At 48.6% G+C, this 20,627-nt stretch overlaps 1 protein-coding gene and 1 non-coding gene across 3 annotated transcripts in view; both read right to left on the bottom strand.

The window, feature by feature from the left end:
* Pde11 (Phosphodiesterase 11) overlaps nucleotides 1–20,627 on the bottom strand; it is a 675,281-nt gene that overhangs the window by 570,695 nt on the left and 83,959 nt on the right. The window lies entirely within an intron of this gene.
* LOC142567577 (U2 spliceosomal RNA) lies at nucleotides 4,793–4,976 on the bottom strand. Its single transcript, XR_012825192.1, has one exon. It is a non-coding gene; the product is annotated as a U2 spliceosomal RNA (small nuclear RNA).

Raw genomic sequence — 20,627 nt, 5'->3', positions numbered from 1 at the left:
TGTTACAGCTGTACAAAGTGTTTGTTGGGTTCCTCCGGTACAGCCTACCTGTTATATCCAACACCTGCGAAACTAATTTGCGTACAATTCGACAGTTCGAAGCATTCAGACCCAAGCTCTGAGGATATGCCTTGGATTACCACGCAGTGCGCCAATGGCTGAAACTATTACCATTGCTCAAAATTATTCAATAACGACGCACATCTCCGTCGAGGCAACGTGTGCACATGTCAGGCACATTAGCCGGACCCCTTGCCACCACCTCGCCGCATTCACCGTGGAAAGACCCCGCACGTCATTTAGCACAACTGTCAGTGCATATCGTGCCTCGCTTACAACTGGGCACGCACTTGCGGCTAGACCGGTGTCTCTTCCATGATGTTTGTGCCGTCCTGAAGTACACCTAAGGATTCCAGGACTTCAGAAAAGTCAGGTCCACCACCGTCTGTACTAAAGCAATTGAGCTTACTCATGCTGCGCAAGAGCTACAGTAGCCACGTACACATGTATACTGACGGATCGACTACATCGACCAGTTCTTGCGGTGCTGTGTTTATACCGACGAGAGGAATAACACTGCGATTAAAGGCGTCAGACGACACGACGTCCACAGCTGCAGAACTTACAGCTCTGCGCAGTGTGCTTCAGTTTATCGACCTAGAGAGTCCTGGTACATGGGCCGTGTTTTCTGACCCGAGACCGACTTTACACAGCATGTAGTCAGTTCTCCGACGTGGAGCTCACGAACAGCTAGCGTACGAAATTGTCAAACTTCACCACGACGCCAAACAGAAAGGCCACGAAATTATTTTCCAGTGGCTACCTGGCGATTGCGGGATCAGTGGAAATTATCAAGCAGACAAAGCTGCCTGAGAGTCGCATCAAGAACAACACAGCGTTCCCATTCCTCTTTCCAGGACAGACGCTGCACGGCAGCTTCATCGCCCGGCCCACAAGCTCTCTTTAACAGAGTGGAACACCTCAAATACAAGACGCACCAGGTTGGACGAACTGAACCCTTCGCTCCAACTCCGACCTCCACCCGGCTTTCGCCGACGTGAGGCATCGCCTCTATACTGGCTGTGATTGGGAATGGCTTTCACGAAGGCGTACACTACTCTGATAGGAAGGACCGACAGTGCTGCGTGTGACGCCTGCGGTAGCGAAGAGAACATCGAACATTTATTGTGGCACTGTCATCGATTTCAGTCGGAAAGACGAACATTATTTATCGCATTGCGACGATTGGACAATCGGCCGTTGTCCGTGCAGGTGCTACTTGAAGACCATTCCCTTCACTCGTCGGCCCACAAACCTGTTACGGCACTTTTGTCTTTCTTGAGGGCGACAGGCCTTTGCGAACGCCTTTGACTTATTCAGGCCCTCCGCGCGCGTGCGCGAGCTCACGGCGTCTTTCCTCCCCCGTCCCTCTCTCTATCGCATCATTCTATTTCCTCTTTCCCGTCGCCCAAAGTAGGGCAGCGAACCAGACGCATTTCTGGTTAACATCACTGTCTTCTCTCTTTCCTCTTCCTCCTCCTCCTCATAGCTCAGTGAAATGCATGCAGCCTGAGTAACGCCACGTTTTTTCTGCTGCTTATTCCGGCCGTCGACTAGCATCCTACAGGGTCTGTACTTTGGACGAGTTTCTGCCGGTGTGGCCTATAAGTTCAATTTAATTATCTTGCATAATGTTATACAGTGTCTGTGCTAACTAATAAATGACTGTTACACGATTGCTTTTCTAGCTGTTACATGTGTAGTTGTTTGATATAACATACCGGCATATAAAATATATACGAATCAATTGATTATTCCCAAAACAATCTATAAATACTTAAAATTTGTACATTCACTCCCGCGGCCAGAGACGATGTAACGTATATTGGTTAACCATGTGCATTGTCAAGGTATTGCGGAAGCGTTATTTAGAATGTTGCTCCTCGGGGAGAACACGTTCAGCGACCAATCTCCCCACTACATATGTCGGGTTGCACATAAAAGACAGCGAGAGAGAAACAGCAAACACATTAAGCAGTGCCAGCGATCCACGCAGTGGTATAGCGTGCAATAGTGTACCGGAAAGCTTGTGCGATTACAGCGCACTCACTCGCTTCCGTCGCAGGATGCAGCCCAAAAGAGTCCCTAAAAGTCTGCGCCCCTTGTAGCAAGCTGCGGGAGAGTTATATCCGCTCTCCTTCTGTCTTTGTTTTGCGCCTAGGTCGGCCTGGAACATTAGCCTTTTTCTCTTTTATGTCGTTACTGTTACACCCAAGATGCACAGACCGAAACCAGGTAGGCATGCTAAGACTTTGCAACGAGGACGCGATAAGAAAGCAAAGAGAGACTAAACAAATTTTTTTTTTTTAAATTGAGAACTCGCAAAGCAGTACCTAACCGAGCGAAAGGCGGAAGGCATGTAATTAGTAATTCAGCCGTCACGCGAGAGCAAGTAGAAATGCTTATAATTGTCAGAATAATAATAAATTTCGGTAAACGAAAGCGAGCAAAATACAATAAAATAAAGTAGCCGACACATAGCCTCCGAGGCAGGAAATTGCATATGGCATTACAAACGTTGCGACTGTTGCAACTCAGTGCCGCGAACCAATGAGAGACGAACGCCGGAAGACTTAGGTTCAGGCGGAACCGGGAAAACCGACACCCCAGATCCCCTATATCTCTGAGATAAAGGTCGGCAGCTTCCTCATTGCACTATTCGGTGATTTCTTGTTGTTGCAACTATCAGAGCGTTATTTCGACGACTGCCCACACTCTGAGGGACGTGCCATTACATCGCATGAACATTTTCGTACTTATACTTTTTTTCTTTTTTTTTTCTACAGTTATCCTAGAGGCTCCCTGCCCTTGACTCTGCCAACGCTTGACCCCGCCATCGGTTCCCAAGACAGGAAAAGAAATAATTAAACTGCGAAGACACGGATGCTTCCTGTCATCTTCGCTCAGCCTGCCTCGGCACTGGTCTTATTCACCGAAGCGGCACGACGTTCAGACCGTAAGCGACGTGACAAACAGCTCTCGTCGCCGACGCCAAGAAAACACAGAAATCGAAGGCAGCGGGGGTCGCAACGCAGCGCTGCTATATTGTACGTGCGCCGGCTCGTCGCGTTCGCGTACGATCGGAACGTCTGACGAACCCGTTATGATGAGTAGTGTTCAACAGATGTGACTGCCCCACCCGCGGTGTAGGTGGCAAAACTACGCGACGCGAAGCGGTTAGCAAAGATGTACAGGAACGCATATTATATATATATATATATATATATATATATATATATATATATATATATATATATATATATATAGCTGTAAATTAACGAAGACGCGGCGACTGATTGCACCCGCTCGGACCAGTGTCAACATCCTGTCAAACTCACGAACACGATTACTCGAACAGGTCTAATCGACTAAGTCAATTAAATGAAAGGTGGACAACGATGAAGATTATTCGTGCTGCGGGATACTTTTAATCGAATAATCATTCATCGGTATTAACAATTCTCTAAGATGACGGCCGAACTTTGCTGCCGAGTTGAGATAAAATGTAGCCAAATTCTGAGAGCAGCATTCCGAGCAAGTTGGTAATCCATTACTCAAATGATATTGCGCAACAAAAAACGACACGGACGTAAGAGAGGACGACACACCGAGGTGTGTCGACACACACGACACCGAGGTGAGGAAGACACACACGAGGTGTGTCGTCCTCTCTGACGTCCGTGTCGTTTTTTGTTGCGCAATATCATTTGAGCGAAATTCTACAACTGCGGCACCATTCACTGCCCGTGAAGGGGGGCAAACTCGCTAGAAACGGCTGCTCGTTCGGCGTGAAGTGGGCTAAATGGAGTCATGTCAGGCGATGACGCAGTTTCCGTTGTATCTCGAAGTCTGCGAAAAAACCTCGAGAAAAACTGCTTCTGCGGTAAAACACTGTAGCACCTACTCGAGTACCGTTGGCGCGCGCTAATGTACAAAGTTTACACATCAGTACATTCAGTGCCATTACATTAGTTACCACTCTCCTGCAGATCGTAATTCCATCACAAAGTCAAGGGCGATCACCAAGCGAGGTACATTGTTTTCGGCTTCGAAGTAGTGTGCTTCTTATTGACTGAGAAGTAGAAAATTTTGGCCACAAAAAGGTCCGCGGTTACCTTAAAATCTTATTCAGATGAAAAAGTAGAGAGTGAAAAAAGAAAGAAAGGAAGAGAAGCTAGAAGACAACGAAATAGCAAAACAACATTCAAAGGAAGTCCATTGAGTAAGATGATAAACAAAACGCGAAGTGGGCTGAACTTTAAGCAGCTACGCATCATAGAGAACTAACAACATTTTATGCCACTAGCTGCATTGGTAGCGCATTGATGAGTACAAATCAAACGAGTAAAACACACAAATGTGGCCTGAAGCCTTGCTCATGCAAAAGAACATTGATGTCGAGTGCAATCCTCTGGCCTTGCGGCATCTGCTGAGTAGTTCGCCCACGGCAGCGTTTTATTTAATTCAGTTCTCTCTCTCGCGCTCTCCCTCCTACCTGGCAACAGTTCTTAAAGGACAGCATGGCAGCGTAAGAGTTGTTGTCCCTAAGCAGTATTGCTGCTGGGCAATTGGGTGACCCCGTACAGGCGCCTTAGTGTCGCGAGAAAGTAACTTTGCCTTATGACAAGTTTGCTTAACAGAAGCATTCTTTTTACAGCGAAGCTGTATATGGCTAGGTTCTAGAAAAAAATTGCGTGCATCTTTCGAGCCGTGCAGATCTAGAATTTCTCCCCATTCGTAAGCCGATCCCGATGATAGTGCAGTAACGGGCCGACCCGTGGCGGAGGTGAAGCAGGCTTTAAGCACTCCGCCAGCTTGCAAAAATAAGTTTAATATTTTACGTCCGAATACAACCCGTATCAGATATTAAGCTGATAAGAACAGACACACCATTTTGACCAGCGTCGGCCACGTATATGTTCGCACCGCCCTCTCTTTGTCGGCGTTCCAAGCGCTTGCGTATCTCCTTTCCTTTCCTTCCGCTCTCCCGTGGTGGCGGTCCCGCAAGCGTGCTGCCCGCCAGGGCCGCGAGGCGGAAAGAAATGCGAACCGTCCATGTGGCCCTGATCCCGCAAACTTGAAACGTTTCACCGAAACGGCCAGCTTTCAGAACGAGTTTGCGGGGAAACAATTTTGTGTGGGTTGCGTTGTGTGTCACCGCTTGTGGTTTTCGAGTGACCACACAACCATTATTATAGGTGAGCGCTGTAGCGACACACTTCATTTTAATTTATTCGTTTTTGATGATTGTGCTTAAATTTGCCTCACCATTGAATTAAGCCAGCGTTTCGTGCAATGGTGTAAGTGCTGGGTTCTCGCTTCCCAATAATTAATAACAAAAGGAATTGCGTGGCACAGTTTGCTTGAGGGTCGGTTTTCAGAGGCGAAGGCCCCGGGTTGCATGGACACGCGGTTGAACAAGTTTCTTTAGTTCACACTTTTGTATTTTCTTGTATCGTCACAGTGACGCGGTGATTATGGCACTTTTTTGCAGCGGGAGGAACACGACAGCAGAGCTTTAGTCCACAGTGCCGCAGTGACAGTTCTTTGTGGTGATCAAGCTGCGTGCAGAGCCAAACAGTATTCTAGCATGCAATCTGCGCTCAATGTGCAAACCCAAGAGGGTTCAAGTACACCCGCCATGGTTGCTCAGTGGCTATGGTGTTGGGCTACTGAGCACGGGGTCGCGGGATCGAATCCCGGCCACGGCGGCAGCATATCGATGGGGGCGAAAACACCCGTGTACTTAGATTTAGGTGTACGTTAAAGAACCCCAGGTGGTCGAAATTTCCGGAGTCATCCACTACGGTGTGCCTCATAATCAGAAAGTGGTTTTGGCACGTAAAACCCCATAATTTAATTTAATTTTTTAGGGTTCAAGTACTTTCTACACAGTTTGTACAAAGCGTTGAGATGACCCCGAAGGATATGACCTGTAAAAATTGTTAATAGCGATTATCTGCTAGTAGATTGTAGTTTTAATGTGATAGCATTCTTGTCATTATCAGACCAATTTTCTATCTAGCTATCCACTTATCCCGCCAAAAATGTTGGCCGATCTCGAAGGCAGTGCAATCTAAAAATTTCGGCCGTTCACGTAAGTATGCGCCCCTGAGTATGCGCAGGCTTCACGGCGGCGCCGCCAGAAGGCGCAGCGTGTCCACAGGGGAAGCGCAAGAGAGGAGTCCGGCTGCAGTAAACGTCTCATACGTGACGCGTTTCGGTTATTCGCATACTTAGCCTGGTCATCGTAGGCGAGTTCTGTCCGATGGTCGTGAAATGAAAATTTTCACCGCCTCGCCAAAGAATAAGGCATACACTCTGGAGCACTTGCTTAGCTTCCAAAGGTCTGTCTACATTTCACAAAAATTTTTAAATCTAATGTTTCAACGCCCTCGGAATAACTCCTTAGGTGAGGAACATAAGCTGGAGACACCGATACATAATTTCTGCGCACACGCGATCCTCGCCCCAGGGCGATGCCAGGCCAACATATTGTCCCAAATATTCCAAGGCGGAGTCATGTGACAGCCTGATTAAAACCGTACCGAGCATGACTAATTACTGATGTTATAATGACAGTCATTACCTCTGCACGTGCACATTATAAGCCAAACAGCTATATTAGACCGGATGACCCTGATTAATACTTGAGCACGTAATAGTTCATTTGTACGGCAAGGCTGGTACAGGCGAAGGGAGAATCGCTCCATCAGGTCTTCGCTTTAATGACAGTTCTGATATTATGCCTAAGAACGTCACCGACTCGAAATGATCATGTATAGTGCGCAAAACGAGCCACCTAAACTGCTTCACGTCGTAAAATGAAAGGAAAAGCTTTAAACGCTGCGGTGGCACTAACCAAGCAATTTACGCTCCCGCAGCCTACGCCTAGAGGTATATACGCGTAATCTTCGGCATGCGGCAGAACGGTAATTTATTGTAGTATACCTGTAATGGTGATGATTTTCTAATGTTATTAGGACGCGCTTTAATTTGGCAAATCAATAAAAATACAGTTATCAAAGGAGTTGAAGTAACGGCAAAGAAATGCTAAGCATCAAACGTCTCTAGTAAGTAGATCAGTGCCTTTCTTGTCGCAAACCTAGAACTCCTCCCCCCACAAATGACAGGAAGCTTTAAGCGCAACAAGGAAAAAAAGTAAGGAAGAAGAAAGAAATTAAAGAACAAAATTTTGGGAACGCCTAACTGGAAGTTCCAATATCCAATCAATATTCAGTGTTTAGTGTCAGTTCTCAAAAGAGTATAAAACAACACATCTTGCAAAGTGATTGTACTGATTTCCATAATTGCTTTTTCCTAGATCTTATCGAATGAAAGGCGCAAGCGAACAATGAAAAGTGAACACCATTAATGTATCGACGGTCGCGCTAATTCTGCTCCTTTAATATTATTCTAACCTTCGTGAGCAAAGATAATGATCGGTACCTGAACACCTGTTCTTATTTTGTAAAAAATATGCTGTTTTTAAATGTATACAATATAGTTCTGTCCGTGTAATGGTTCTATATGTACATATTTTCCTGCATTCAACACTTCAACTGCCAGAAATCCTGCCATAGTTATTTCATTTAAAAATTTCAAAAAGAAGAACGAGAGGGGGGGGGGGTCGTTTTGCCGCTGCCAGAAATCTACCCCAAGGCTTTATCCAGCGCATTTCCTTCGCCAATCACTCACTTAACGCCTTTACACCTTCTGTTACATCGGGCGCATGTTCGCACATGCTCCATCGCCGCCTCTATCGACGCCGGTGTCTGGCCGCGCGTTCCGACGGTAAGGGCTGCGTTGCTCTCATCATCGACGACGGTGCCCGGCGGCGCGTTCTCACCAATAACCTGGTCATGTATGCGCCAGCTTTGGGGCTCCGACGCAGGCTGCACAATACTAGCTTTTCTATGGCTGACACGTGATACCGACCACACCGCCGCCGCATGAAAACCATTGCGGAACAGGTGGTTTCCAAAATCCTAAATCATTTATGTGTTTCCGGCTCCTAAGATCCCTTCCGCCGCATTAAACTAGCAAAAGCATAGCCTTTAAGATTCTCGTTTAAAATCTAGAGGGCGTTACTTTATGAGGCGTGGAATGGAATGTGCCAAATACTGGAAGTAGGCTTTTGCGCACTGTTCTGTTGCCCTGCACAAGATGGCCGACCTCCCGCTCACGGTACCATTGAACCAAGCGTAGGCTTGCAAACACCGACTATGTAGTAAGGAAGAAATTGTGGTAAGGATAGCGCTAACTGCATTATTTCTGTTTCCAGGGCGACGTCCGTCATCTTGTGTGGCTCAAACGAGATATGCGGGGGAGGTGCACTTGTAGAATTTCACATCTCCCCTACACCCCATAACAGCTTTGCTGTAACATACTTCGTTGGTTTCGGTTAGGTACCGGTAGTGTACGAATGAAATCGGCTGGATTTGCGATTAAAGTGGTAGTTGCAGTTATTCGTTGGCGCCTGCATTAAAATCCCTCCAGCTGATTACATAAAACGGCGCGCGGATTGAGTATGCCACTTAATTATAGAGTACGGTGACAGAGAGATAGAGAAAAAAGAAGGTGCCTACGTTTCATATAATCATGACCACATAAAGCCAACAGAGAATTGAAGCCATGGAAATCATCGGGGAAATTATCTGTGACTGAAATTGAAATGTAGAAAATAATAAAGAAAAAGTGGGGGGGGGGATGAAAGTGGACGAAAATATAACGTGTAGTCGGTGGGAGCCGAACCCCGCAAGCACCGCATCACGCCTGCGCTGCACTATCACTTGTGCTACGGCAACCGCTATCAATCCGTCCACTAACTTAGGTATTTATGTTTATGGGACTGCGCGCAGTTTAGAGGAACAATCTCTTATTCAACAGCGCAAAGGACAAGGACGAGGCGAGTGCACATATGCAGCGGTGAACTTATAACTGATTTTATTGAGGCGATTTCCACTGCTTAAATAACCCGCCGTGGTTGTTCAGTGGCTATGGTGTTGGGCTGCTGAGCACGAGGTCGCGGGATCGAATCCCGGCCACGGCGGCCGCATTTAGATGGGGGCGAAATGCGAAAACACCCGTGTGCTTAGATTTAGGTGCACGTTAAAGAACCCCAGGTGGTCAAAATTTCCTGAGTCCTCCACTGCGGCGTGCCTCATAATCAGAAAGTGGTTTTGGCACGTAAAACCCCAAATATTATTATTATTATTATTCCACTGCTTAAATACGGTGGCAACGAATCTCAAATACATAAAGACACACAAAATTGGCGACAATGACAGTACGTGAGCGCAGAGCTACCGTGACTCATGAACAGCTGTGCACGTGTTTCCTATTTATCGTCAAGAAAACGCGGTTCTTTTCCTGACAGCTATTGAGGCGGCGCTTCGTCTTTGAATTTCGGGATTTCATGGGCTTCCATAATCTCTCTAGCGATTTTTGTGCGATTATCTGAGAACACGTTGCACTGACTGAAAATGGGATAACAAGGCGCTTTCTCATTCTTCTTTCTTTCTTTCGTGCAGTGTCTGCAATGAATGCCTAGACGACCGGATACGGTTTTGCTCACGTTGTTGTTATGTTCCCGTAGCCGGTCGTTAAGGCATCGACCAGTTTGCCCCGTGTAGTGCTTGCTACAAGACAGCGGAAAACTGTATACAACAGTGCTGCTACACGGTACAAAATATTCTTGGTGCTTCTTGGCACCGCCCTCCTTCCTTGCGTTGCTGGAGTTTACAATGTGGCAGAGTCTTGAGAGTTTATCGGGTGCGGAAAAGACAACATTTACATTGGCACGAGAACCCACCCTTTTGAGGTTATGTGAAATGAGGTGCAGGTTAGGGATTACCGCAGCCTTCCTTTTTTCCAACGTCTCCCCCGGCTCGATCAACCCTAATGAGCTGGCCCACGACCAGGCGCGAGGTCTCATCAACCGCGCCAGTCCGAGGGGCCCGGCTTCGCAGGGGATCGACCGAACCACGGACCCGTTGCTTACTTTCCACGATATCACTACTCATTACCAGCTGGGACGCAGACAGTATCCGGCTCCTCACCCGAAGCTGGGCAGACCCCAGGCCTCGGTGCTGAGAATGCTGCAGACGGGCTCCTTTCCGTCTCGCTCGAGGCTGAGCCACTACACTCCGGGTGTGGAACCCCGCTGCCCAGACTGCGGCGAGGAACGGTCGACCTTGAACCACATGCTGTGGCAATGTTCTGCGTTGCGCCACTCGCCTTTAAACCGGCAAGAAGACTGGGATGAAGCCGTCAAGAGCAACGACCTTCAAGTCCAGCTTCGGGCTGTCCAAAGGGCCTGCGCCAGGGCTGAAGATCACGGTCTTCCGCCCCCGGCGCAGGTGCGGCCCGCGACTACAACAACGTAGTCCCTTAGGACCAATTAAAGTTTCTTGTCTGTCTGTCTGTCTGTTGTGCCTTTCAGAGGCTTCGCTGCGGCCTGAATTTATTTTGTCTCTTAACAGGTTCTCTGATACAGCAATGCGAAGATCGGTTGGGTAGCCTGCTGCCTGGAGGCACACCACCTGATTTCGATAACTGCCTTGCATCAAATGATGGCACAATTTTACTAGGGCATTTCGAAACCATAACTTTGCAATGCCGCGCTTGCAAAGAACTAATTCGTAGAAGATAACAACACGTGTTTAGCTACAGAACACATTGGCTCACTACAGCTAGAATACTATCGAAAGAGCAGAATTAAGCCGACTCTCGATAAGCGCGTTCCGTTTTGTTTATCTGTGACTTTTTGATTCGAAGAGATCAAGAAAAAATATGGGAATTCGTGAAGATAATATTTGATTGTACATGTTCTTCAGAGAGTTACTGGAAAGCATTAAGCATTGGCGACGTATACTGCACCGTTTCGGTTAGGCAAGCGCAACGTTTTCTGCAGCGAGCGCAACAGCATTCGACATGAGCACACGTACATCATCCTCTCACCATAGTGGTTTTCCCCGTGCTGGCAGATTTGCATAACCCGTCTGTAATGGCTTGCATGTCGCATCCCGCGTCGCGGCGAATAGGTTGCTTCAAACTGGCGTAATGAACACGCGCTCTCTCACGTGTTGACCACGTCTCCAATTTGCTGCGTCGTTGACACACGAGACACATGAGGGGAGCAGCAGCACGACGAATTGCAACGAACGTATCGCGCGCGTAGCCCGCTTACACTGCGACACTGGCTCTTCACATAAACGCGCCGGAAATCTGCTCGTATTTATAGTTCCAGCTTTTTGACGGTACAGAGCTAGACCCCATTCACGAATGAGTTAGTAGACGTGCGGTGAATAGTCAGTGACAGTAACGCAGCATGTGGCGGAAGCAATGCTAACGCCGTACGGATGAAGCTAATTGGTCGTCTGACGACTCCGCACGGCGCCTGTCGGCGTCGCCTCCTCGTAGAGTTGTCGAATAAGTTTCAGGTCGTGTGGTGACTATTCCATCGATTTTCGCAGGAGACCGAATTCACAAAGCTCCTTGTTCGCAAGAGCTGTTTGCCATTGGTCGGCCGCCTTCTCTATAATAACATATGTCCAACGTGATGATTCGATGGTGCCTGCACTGATTCCTATATCTGATTTGCTTATATGTGCCTATTCTGTATAGACAAGGCAGCTCGCATGCGCCGAAGCTGCTTGTAATTACATGCGCTACAAGTACTTTGCTGCGGACTATTTGGTTCATACTGAACCAGTAACGTACTGCGCAAAATACGTAAAGGGTGGAAACACTGAAATATGGCTGGAAAGAGGAAGGAGAATTGTGGAGAAAATAGACCGGCCGCGAATTTCGCGCCAAAATGGTTGCTGCCGCTATACGGGACAGTACCAGCCCAAGATAACGGCGACTCAGATGGCAGAGTCCCTGTGTCAGAAGGTCACGGCTTCTGTTCCAACGAGGCCTCGAGCCGCTTCAGCAGGACGCCAAGTGACGTACTTAACAGGCGCCAAGCTTCGTACAGCAGTTGGACGCGTCTTGGAGAGAGGCCCGAAGTGCAACTTCCAGTCACCTTCCCCGCGTGCTAGACTTTCTTTATCTCAGGTGTGATTTGTGGGGCTACGTGCGCATGAACAGGACCAGTAAATAACCACTGGAGATGGAATGGACCGCTTGATGCGAATTGTGCGTGACAAGAGTAAAGAGAACGTTTTGTTTTCAACGTACTTAAGAAAACGTGATGGTGAGATAAGGAAGGGGACTTGGTTGTTTTGCCAGAAGGGCTGCTACAGAAACAGGCGATAGAAGCCGTGCGAAAGAATTTCAAGACGTTACACTTTTGCCCAAAGAAGCTGGAAAATGTGCACTAAAGACACTGTAAGCAAATGAAACTGGACGCTCGCAGCACAACCATTGCAAAAGCAGACAGCGGGTCAAGCCATTCATTTTTCACTTGTAAGGCGCACAAGATCGGGTACCCGCTACGCCTAATCGCCTCCGAGAAGGACAGCAGGTAAATGATGGTGTCACGTTACCTGCAGCTGTATTGCTAGTAATTGACCCTATCTTGGTGCGGCCTCTGCTGTTACAGGTCTCGTTAAGTTTGCTGTGGTGCTCGGACATACACATAGCATGTTCGCTGCATAATGTGTCCGTGCAAACGCAAGCTTCGTTCGCGGAACAGGATAGGTAAGATATATGTTGGCATATTCCCGCGCTTGCGCCACGAAGGCGTCGTTGGCTACTACAACGCAAAAGGGACGTCGGGAAGGGCCGGCCTTGACCACAGGTGCTCCAACTTCTTGTCCAGTCGAACATCGTTCCTGATTGCACCGGAGCAAATTACGCGAAAAAAGTAGCGCGGCGTGCGGCGATATGTTATGTGTACAATGTGTGGTGTCGCAACCAGCGTCCGTCATCTAGCCAGTGCCGAACTGGCCTCACAAGCGATAGAGCATTCGGCCACAAGATCGGGTTCGACCACAAGATCAGAGATTTGCTAAAAAGACACGACTGATGTCGCCCTCACGCCTATACACGGCTTCAGGCGAGTAACGCGTTGCTAACGACTGCAGCGCTGCAGCTCATGAGGATAACTAGCCATGTGTGCGCTGTACACATTCCTATTAGCTGCACTCAACTGTTGCAATTAGTGCGAAATACGAGCGAACGGTCGGCACGTCCCGTAGCAGAGCTCACGCGACCCGCAAACGTCCTGCGTTGGCCCGCACGCCTACTCTTCACGATGGTGGCGGAAACCGAATGTGCGCGCAGGGTTGCCGGCATTATCCAAGATGCGTGTAGTTCTGCTCAGACGAACTTTAACGTCCCCCTAGTATGTCCATGCATCGAATACCCTTCAGCGAGCGGGTCGGGTCCACGAAAGTATAGTGCCGCGCTTTCCAACACGATGGCAAGGTTCAGGTCGCGTATAGATAGACAGGCGCGGCGCTGGCTGAGAGGTTATGGCGTGGCCCTTTTTGACAACAATCGAGGTCGCGGGCCCGATTCACAGCCGCATTCCGATGGGGGTGGACTGCAAGAACGCTCCATTTAGGTGCGCCTGCTGGAGTTCTCCCGCTACGGCGTCTCTCATAGCACCAACGTTGCTCTGGCCGATTAATTAATCAACGTAGACAGTCTTGAAATCACAGATGGTAGCCAAACTGAAATGAAGCGGTACGCGTAGATGGGTGTACTGAAAGCATTTTTATTGCTGTTTCAGAAGTTCATGCATGTCTATACGCTCGCTGCCTCGACAATTATTGACATACTTTTTTATGCCCTGGAAATTGCATGTGGTGATCGATCTCCAGAGTTGCGCCTGCTGCACGAACTCCTCTGATGCGAACTGATCGAACAAGGAATGTCGTTGTATCGCGAACATTTCGACAAAGGGACGTGCCTTCGTGAGGTCAGCAAGACAAGTCCACTAAGGCGAGCCGGGCGCGACGGGCGCCACTTGAGATATCGCTCGCGGCTTGAAAGTACTCACTCCTGTCAATATACGCTGATTTCTGTCGCCAATATTGATAAGCCATTGGACAGAGCTAAACGAAGGGCAAATTAGACACAGGCCTTAAAAGAAACTGCTGTTGACATTAGCAGTTTGGGTGATCGCTTAAAGGGCAAGTGAAAGGAGAAGGCGCCTACACGGCGCATAGTACCAAGTGCCTGTGTGCAACCCGCGGCACGTTCTTGCTTCGTTTCGAGCAGCTGTCACCGTCAGTCAGTCAGGACGCATTCGCAAATAGACTTGGCAGTCGCCAGCGTTCGGCGTCAAGATTGACAGTGCCGAGGCTACAGTGGAGTTGGTGCACGGGAGGCGCAGAACGCTTTGTTTTACTGTCTTCTGTACGTGACTGCGAAGTCGGCATATTGAGCGCTGCAAATCACGTGAAGCGTATATGTGCACCCTTTGGCCAGCAGAGCTAAAATTTCTGTGCGAGGAAGAAAGAGAAAACGTCCCTCATTCCGCTTCCTTGAAAATGGCGTCACGATCATCATTTCATTCAGTCCACCATGGGAGAAGAAAGGCACACTTTACTTTCCAGTATCTTTTTAAACGGATAGACAACCGCTCTGAACAGGAATCGAGATAACATCGCTGATGGAAAGAGCCCTGCATTTCTCATTAAACGTGGATTTATATTTTTCATTCTTCACTAAAGCTCGCGAAAGATGACCTTTGGCGCTCCACGCGACAAAAACATTAAGATGCATAAGTGTCCTATCACGCGACATTCTACTAGCGTACGCGGTCTTTGGTCTTTTTATTAGTATTGAAATGCAGTAACCTTTTTGCGATTATAGTTTTTTTTCTAACTTACAATGCGCAGGTAAGCCTTCGCTTGTGGCGAGTGGAAAAGTGGATTTGCCTTCGTATTCGATTAGTTCGTTTGCACGGCTCGCCTGTCACCAGAATAACGACGCCGGGGCCCAGCCAGCCATGACGTGTACTTGGGAAGAAGCGCAGTACATATACAAGAAATGTCTGTACAACAACGTAAACTTATTGTACCAGCTTTTCGTTTTCAAAAGTGGTTGAAATGGTCAAAATATTGGTAGTTAACCCCAGTTGCGCTCACTACTGTGAAAGCAGAATGATGGGAGGCTTCAATTCTCACCGCTCTCACTTCTCAGCGTCGCTGGAGGAGGGACTTTCTATTTTAGAGGCTGCTCAGATCGAAAATTTCTGCTTATAAAATACGCGCTTTTAGAAGTAACTGCTGCAGTTGTAAACGCTACATGGGGGTGAGCTTTACGTTGCGCCCTAAAAAAAACTGGGTCTTCAAAAGAGTCCTGAACCACCCTTCGGGTTTTGTGAAATAACACAGTCCGCGGATAGCATGCGCTGCTGTGAACGTCTCAGCCACGTTTTGCAGTCGTGCGCGGCGCGTGGACGTCGCAAGCGCAGCGCGAATCAGCCTCCCACTCACCTCCCACGCCCGCTTTTCAGCAGAAGCCTTCTACTCACTCTTTTCTGGATGCTTTATTTCGTAATACAGCGGATTCCCATACGTGGCTGCTATTGGCCAATAGCTGACGTCGATCGAGCGGGGTGTTTGGATCACTGCGCTTCTTCCTACTGTTACGGTGTATGTTTATTGACGAAGTTTAATAAACAGGGTGAAGTAAGCTAGAGAATCTGCTTTGGAATTTCGATAATTGCGTGCTTATCCGGAAGAAGCCGACTATCGTCTGTTCACGTTCGGCCGCGGCCGCACTCGTAGGAATAAAACATTGGCCGCCTCGCTTGTCGGTGTCGTAACCGCCGGGTCTCGCTAATTTCGACTGGTTTTGAACGCTCGACTACCATCGAACCTAGCGAAACTTGAAGGTCAGACCACACGCACGCTTGCAAGCGCGCGCACACTCCTGGTCGTTCCTGGTTGGAGGCCTTGGCAGACTTCGCTTCGTATTGAGCTACTGATAGCGCTTCAAAATACGCAAGTTGGATGGGGACACTATCTGTCGGTCAAGCTGCACGGTGCAGGACAAATCCGGTCTGCACCACGTATACAGCACGGCCAGACTGGGGCGTATGAGCGCGAGCGCGCACTCAAGCTCTGTCGTGCGCAAAGCGAACCCTGCGCATGCGCACTGCAGTTGCATGTATTGCTGCGGTCTGTTAAAAAAAAGGTATTAAATTATGGGGTTTTACGTGCCAAAACCACTTTCTGATAATGAGGCACGCCGTAGTGGAGGACTCCGGAAATTTCGACCACCTGGCGTTTTTTAACGTGCACCTAAATCTAGGTACACAGGTGTTTTCGCATTTCGCCCCCCCCCATCGAAATGCGGCCGCGGTGGACGGGATTCGATCCCGCTACCTCGTGCTCAGCAGCCCAACACCATAGCCACTGAGCAACCACGGCGGGTTGCTGCGGTCTGTTACGTAGCGTAGATGCCGCGACCGCCGCGAGGTGCCGAGACGATTCCGCTGGCTGAGCGCACTGCGGCTCCCTGAGTACAATCGTGGTTAGCGCTTCGTAGGCGCCAAAATTGCAAATACTGATGTCCACGTACGTGAACATCCAAAATCAGATTTGAAGTGAGCGCCACGGGGACGTTCAGTAGGCGGAGTACTGTGGGGACGCCCCGCTCCGCCGTAGTCTTCGCAGTGCGAGTCAAGGAGCGGAAGCAGCGCGAATGGCATGTTTCATTGCCAACAACATCGCTTCTGCTGAACGGATTGAAGTACTTTTTCCGCCGAATTATTTCTCAAATAGTCTTAATTCAAGTTCAAACGCATTTATCAACTTCAATAAAAAGTACTTCAGTGTTTTAAAAAGAAGCCCGCAAATGCACGCAAAATTTCCGCACGACTGGCAGCTCGAGGCACTTCGCGGAATCCTTTCAGGCTCGGAAAAAATATTTTTACGTAGCATGCACGTATTGAGCAACAGAAAGCTGTATCGGAAGTTTTTCAGGTTGCTCTACAGTTTTCTCATTGACACTTTTCATCTAATTATAATATTTGATAAGTTGATTAACTGATCAAGGCTAATTATCTAATTAGGCAGAATGAACAAAAATAATTTGCGTATCTCTAAGCGACGGCAAACAACATTACCTTGGCTCTGTCCAGCTAGCGCGGCATTTGCATATTTTTAATGTTGGGTTCAAGTTACGGGAGACATCCTGAATAAATGCTTTCACAAATCTATCCTGGGAAATTAGCAGTGTCACCAATCAACTATAGAGAGCAGCTGATTTTGCGCTGAACGTATCGCATGCCGCCGTAATGCGCGCAGAGTACTGAAAAGAATGTGTCGTAGACACGCGAAACTACTGCGCACTTCGCAGATTAATTTTGACCACCTTGGGTTCTTTAACGTGCCTCCGATGCACGGCACATAAACGTTTTTTGCATTTCGCTTCCATCGAAATGCGGCAGCCGCGGCCGGGATTTGATCCCGCTACTTCCCGCTTAGCAGCGCAACGCCATATGGGGCTCTTGCTTTGCCCAGGGGGCGCTGCAAAAATGGTGCTAAAAAGCGCACTCTGTCCTGAACTGGGTAGTACCAAGCTCGGTCGTCTGCTTCGGAAAGCACGTTTACAACATGGACCCGCCACTTTCGGTTGTGTTGTACCACGGCTCGCAACAAATATCGGGCGCCGAAAATTTTTCCAGGGTGGCGCGCTGCGTAAAGGCAAGAAATTACGCAAGCCCGAATACGTGTAGGCCCTTCAAGAAATAAGCGGCGAAGTTTTAGCGCGGTGTCAATCGCAAGTGAAGCGAGTCGCGTACGAAGTTCCAACTTCAGGTAAAGTTTGCACGCAGCTAAATTCAGGCGCACAAACGCGAGGAAATGCTTGCTATAAATGAATTCACAGCAGCGATCAGCAGACATCATGTGCACTGAACTGCTCGAGCGCACGACGGTACGCGCCGCCACGGCAGCGGTCTTTCGACATGCCGCGAAACGGCGGGCCTCCTGCAATCTTTGTTGACTGCATGCCGCTAGACAAGTGGTTATGCCTGCACTGTGGTAGCTGCCATCTGTCCCTTTAGCAACTCGTAAATAACTGATGCAATACAAAGGAGTATATGAGTAACGCACGTGCGAATAGCGCTGCAGCGCGAGCTCGTGCGCTGCTCGCTTGATGTAGCTTTTAATGACGGCGCTCGAACATCGATGTGCTGTAATCAATACTACCTTGTTGCGCTGCCTCAACGTGCTGGCTTGAGGTCCAGGATGAGTACATTCAACTCTCTAACCTGTGCTGCTCGTAGTGGGGTAGTGAATTGTCACCGAATCAGCCCAACCATAATTGTGGTCATTTGCACACACCTGGTCACTTCACCCCTTCGCACCGGTCGAATTGTTAATTGTCGCTGTGGCCGGGTCTCGAATCGTGAATCACCAGCCATGCCTGCTGCTATGTCGGTCTGCCATTTAATAGTGATTATCTGAAGTGAGATGTTGGACTTGACCTGTAAATTATATACTGTATCTCTCATTTTTGCTACTTGCAGTGTTGTGCATTCCCAACTTCTTGGTGCTTGCCACGGTACACTTTTCGCTGCTTTGCTGCTTGGTGTGGCACAGCTGCCTATGTAGGGACGTAATATAGCAATTTGTGTTGTTGCAAGCATGACTTCTCATTCTACGCATGCACATGCGGCTGCTCACTGCATATATGCATTTCATCTTTCGCCTCAGCGTGCCATAATCTTTCGCCTCAGCGTGCGGGGTGACTGGCCGAATTACTTTTCTCGTTGCCCACAAAGTGGCGACTGCATATCCTGGTGTTCGGCGCTGGTTCCCACAGTTTGCCGTCGGGACTGTAGGTGCAAAAGACCGAATTTTAGCAACGCGGATAATCAAGCAAGCTTCAAGACAGGCGAAACAGTCAGCATGGCGCGAAGTTTCGCTTACCCAACGCGACGAACTGCAGCTATCCAGCGCGCCCTACGCCCCGCTTCGTGAGGCCTTGAAGGAAAACAGTAGAATCTGATGTTGGGATTCAGGCCTTCTTCATGGCAGCCTACGACGCAGCAGTAACGACGGTGACGCTTTTTCGAGGCTGAGCTAGGTCTCTCAGGATCGGCGTCGCCGATTCCTTCTGCTTCTAGCATTACGTCCCACGGCACAGGAAGAGTCCGTTTTCTTTAAACTATAGGCTGCAGCCAGCTGGCAGCGTGGTCGGCGTGGTCTGCGAGAAGCGGCGAGCCTTTTCGCACTTGCAACAGGGCAGAAGAAAGTGTGAATCGACGCAAAACTCGGGCTAGAAACGTGCTTCACCACAGCCAGGGCTCAGTACTACCCAAGCTGGTACTACCCAGATAACGTTTCTCGAGCCGCCACTATACCTCAAACTCCAGCGCAAGACGCCCATAGCCATTAAGGCACCACGACGGGTAACTTCATGCCTGTGAAGGCATTTCTCAAATCCTTAAGCGCAACACATTCACAAGCCCCGCAACTGAAGTTTTGCAGGTTGCATGGTCTACCAGGGCATTTTTTTTTCACCGTACACCCTTCATGCTGTAGAATACCACAAGGCGTTCTTTGTTTTGTAAACGATTCTGGAGGCCCACATGACGCGTAGGCGAAAGCTTTGAGTCATGTGCTCAAAGGCAGAAATTCTGGACGCGAACGACAAACGCTTCAAGCAGCTGCGAGCTAGATAAAGGCGCTAAAACACTGACAAAAGATTCTATGCGCCAAACTGCACATCATGCATATAGCGGCACGGCACAATGCGGCCGAACTTCAGGCCGTAATGCTGACAAAGTATGGGAACCTGTGGAATTTGTCATGCTTGGTGCAGAAAAGTACGATTTGCATAGATGATACGACCGCTGATAGTCTATACAGCAGCTTCGGGCCTCTGATTTCGTTTCTTTCAAATAATTCATCTTCAAAGTACATTTTTCGCACGTCCTCAGTTCCCGTTTTACAAGCCCAGTCATAAATATAGCGATCGCTGTTGATATAAAATTGACCGTACCTGTAGTACCATCCATAGAGCTGTTCCGTCCATAAGAGGAAACACTGCGTGTGTTCTCCCCTATTCTATCTTAACAGACCTTTTTTACAGCACCATATACCCATGGGCGCCGCCATACTTGAGCACGTGACAGCGCCCGCCATTGAGGGCCTTCTGATTGGCGTTTACTGACTTGTTTACAATGGCCATGACGGCCCCAGGTGCGGCTCAGACAGACGCTATTTCGGTCACCGCGGAGCGCAGTGAGCGGGTAGACAATATAAGACTGTTCAAAACTACAAAGGCAGTGCAAGTACACCTTTCATTTGTCCGTTTTGTCTGCGCTGCAATCTTCTTAGTGTACCAGGTTACCAGCTGAAGGCAATAAATGATGCTTGCTTTTACCCTTTATATTGTAGTCTTTACGGCGGTACATTTGTAGGGATGTTACGACCGTTCGTCTGTTGTCTTTAAGTGCAACAACTTGGTTCGGAAATAGGCATGTGCGCGGGCGCAGAAACTGTCTGTGTACTGCTCCGACCACGGTATAGTTGGTTCCGACAGCGTAATTCTTGTCGCCAACTCTGATTAGGCAACTTGGGAATGGTTTTATGATTACTTGCAGCGCATATTAATGTCTATTCGTGTACGGGAGGACAGAAATGCTG

The sequence above is a fragment of the Dermacentor variabilis genome, chromosome 1 (genome assembly GCF_050947875.1).
Source record: "Dermacentor variabilis isolate Ectoservices chromosome 1, ASM5094787v1, whole genome shotgun sequence".
In the NCBI taxonomy this organism is placed as follows: Eukaryota; Metazoa; Arthropoda; class Arachnida; order Ixodida; family Ixodidae; genus Dermacentor; species Dermacentor variabilis.
The sequence above is the reverse complement of the archived record's forward strand: the minus strand, read 5'-3'. Positions and strand labels throughout refer to the sequence as shown.